General features: G+C 45.7%; 2 non-coding genes across 2 annotated transcripts; both read right to left on the bottom strand.

Annotated features, from left to right (window-relative positions):
* Positions 1–2,360: 2,360 nt before the first annotated feature.
* Positions 2,361–2,435, bottom strand: TRNAP-GGG (transfer RNA proline (anticodon GGG)). The gene has a single exon. It is a non-coding gene; the product is annotated as a tRNA-Pro (tRNA).
* Positions 2,436–2,642: 207 nt separating this feature from the next.
* Positions 2,643–2,717, bottom strand: TRNAS-GGA (transfer RNA serine (anticodon GGA)). Its single transcript has one exon. It is a non-coding gene; the product is annotated as a tRNA-Ser (tRNA).
* Between the last annotated feature and the right edge of the window lie 451 nt (positions 2,718–3,168).

The raw sequence follows: 3,168 nt of genomic DNA, 5'->3' as shown, positions 1-3,168 counted from the left end.
TTCTCTAATATTCGTATTGAGTCAATTGGATAATTTCTCTATTCAAGCACGCCTATTCAGTATTAGAACTGCAACAATAGAAAGCTAGCGTGTCAGTGCGTGAGTACACTGTCCCTTATCATTGTTGAATGGCGCTAACGTACTATGTGCACAACTTCTCTACTTATATCATAAGCAAGAAAGGTGCGAAAGGCTTGGAGGCAGGGGACAGTTGCAGAGATGCAGCTTGCTTGACCACATGTCAAGCACTGGGAGCACCCAGATGGTGGTGATGTTTGACGTCAAGCTCGGGTGTTCAACTGGCTGTGTCTTGTTCTCCGCAACGGCTCTAAAAAGTGACTGTGGAGCGCTGCACCAACAAGGCTGCAGCAGAGAAAGCTCGCAGGACTTTGCATACTGTGGAACAAAGGGAGAGACAGACCGTAACGAGTTGACGAATACAACTTGATTTTGACAGCTCATGCTGTCTTTGGCAGACATGCTATTATCTGAAAGTTGTATAAATCTAATAGGGGTTCCTTGAAATTTCCAGTTCTCTTTTATACACAGTGCGGCGACTTGTGTGCCAAAGGCATGGAGTGTTTCATTCATCTTATGATTAAGAGCATTTTTCTTGATTCGCTACTTTTTGCACTTTAACTATCGCACACAAGCTTTGGAATTCTTAAGTGTTGCAGCGAAGTGTAAATATTGATTCTATATCTAATATCGCACTGCAGAGCACTTCCTTCGTTCCAAACAGCTATGCACAGACTTTTGTACCCGCCGTGGTTGCTCAGTGGCTATGGTGTTCGGCTGCTGAGCACCAGGTCGCGGGATCGAATCCAGGCCAAGGCGGCCGCATTGCGATGGGGGCGAAATGCGAAAACACCCGTGTACTTAGCTTTAGGTGCACGTTAAAGAACCCCAGGTGGTCGAAATTTCCGGAGTCCTTCACTACGGCGTGCCTCATAATCAGAAAGTGGTTCTGGCACGTAAAACCGCATAATTTAATTTTTAACAGGCTTTTGCGCTAAGAGAAAATAAATGCTTGCATTCACCGACTGCGCTTGAGCGCTGCCCATGTATTCACTAAATTTACTGAAACCTTAGTTACTTATGCTGCAAGATTTATGGCAACACTTGCGTAGTGTTGTGAAACTTGACGGAGTTGTAACGACATCACCTGGTCTGCACAAAAGAATACGCATTGAGATGCATACTTGTGCAGAATGGCAGGAAATGTTTTCACTTTACACAACGCGCCAGAGGGCTGCCTCTGCGTTCATGCGATTTCCTGCAGCCCTACCTCTGCCATGGCTTTTACTGCAACGCTTTTGCAGTGCGGTGAACTTGGACAAATTTGTAACGATGTCGCACGAAACGACAGAATTTAATGCTTTGAGACTGAATCATGAGCGGAGCAGTGGCAAATGATTGCAACAGAACTGATTGTTGGCCTAGTTGTTGCTTGCTGAAAGCCATGTTCCTTGCCGCAAGTTAAAACACACACAAAAGTAAGACACATAGAAGACAACACGGGCAGCAACAAAGCCCCTAGTGTCTTCTTTGTGTCTTGCCTTTGTGTGTTTTTTTAACTAGCGTCAAAAAACATGTCTTTTAGAAAATAATTACATTCACCTTAGCGGAGCGGTAGCAATTTATTACATTCACCTGTGCACTCATTCGTCTGATTCCACGATTTGTTACTTCTGTTGATGGCTTTACCGCAACGAATTGGCACTGCGGTGAAGTTCGACAAATCTGTAACGATGTCGCACGATACGACCGAATTTAGCGCTTTCAGTGTGATTTTGAGCTGAGCGGTAGCAATTTATTACGATCACCTCAAGCACAAGCACAGCGTGTAGTCATTCGTTTGATTCCACGATGTGTTACTTCTGTCGATGGCTTTACCGCAAAGATTTGGCAGTGCGATGAAATTCCAGAGGGTTTGTAACAATATGGCACGATACGACCGAATTTCACGCTTTGAGAATGATTTTTGAGGGGAGCGATCGCAAATGGTTACATTCACCTTAAGTACACGCGCACTGCGAATACATTCATATTATTTCATGAATCCTTTACTTTGGTCGCGGGCTTTATCTCAATACTTTTATAGTGTTGTGAAGCTTCATGAAGTTGTTGTAAGATCGCATGGCCTGATATAATTTCACGTACTAGAGCATCTAATTTTGTTCATAGAGGCAATGAAACTTCACACTGAGCTCGCAACTCCACAGCCATAAGCGATTTTTTGAAGTTGATGCTAATGCTGAATAAAGGGAAAATCAGACATCCACCCGTTCGTAGCAAGTGCTACAAAGGAAACCCATACGGGTTCCTCGAAAGAAAAGCCTCATAGTTGAAGAAAAATTCGTCCTGGTCCGGGACTCGAACCCGGGACCACCGCCTTCCCGAGGCAGCCGCTCTACCATCTGAGCTAACCAGGCGGCTAGCAGATGGCAGGGCGAAGTCGAATTTGTCGACAACACACGAGGCAAAGGCAAGGTTTGACGTAGTAGTTCTGCGGAAACCCGCAAGGTGGAGAGAACTAATGAATAAAGGGAAAATCAGACATCCACCCGTTCGTAGCAAACGCTACAAAGGAAACCCATACGGGTTCCTCGAAAGAAAAGCCTCATAGTTGAAGAAAAATTCGTCCTGGTCCGGGACTCGAACCCGGGACCACCGCCTTTCCGGGGCAGCCGCTCTACCATCTGAGCTAACCAGGCGGCTAGCAGATGGCAGGGTGAAGTCGAATTCGTCGACAACACGCGAGGCAAAGGCAAGGTTTGACGTAGTAGTTCTGCGGAAACCCGCAAGGTGGAGAGAAGAAAAATAGTTGAAGAAAAATTCGTCCTGGTCCGAGTCCCGGACCAGGACGAATTTTTCTTCAACTATGAGGCTTTTCTTTCGAGGAACCCGTATGGGTTTCCTTTGTAGCATTTGCTACGAACGGGTGGATGTCTGATTTTCTCTTTATTCATTACTTCTCTCCACCTTGCGGGTTTCCGCAGAACTACTACGTGATGCTAACGCTGTGCAGGATTCTTTTCGTGGCAGCCTCCACAGCATGAATGGTAGTCATGCTGTGAAGCGTGCAGCGGCAGTCATCAGCCATAGCCGGTGCTTTTTCGAATGTTTTATTATGCTTCTGTAAACTAAACCTGTACGTTCACGTTT

The sequence above is a fragment of the Dermacentor andersoni genome, chromosome 11 (genome assembly GCF_023375885.2).
Source record: "Dermacentor andersoni chromosome 11, qqDerAnde1_hic_scaffold, whole genome shotgun sequence".
Lineage (NCBI taxonomy): Eukaryota > Metazoa > Arthropoda > Arachnida > Ixodida > Ixodidae > Dermacentor > Dermacentor andersoni.
The sequence above is the reverse complement of the archived record's forward strand: the minus strand, read 5'-3'. Positions and strand labels throughout refer to the sequence as shown.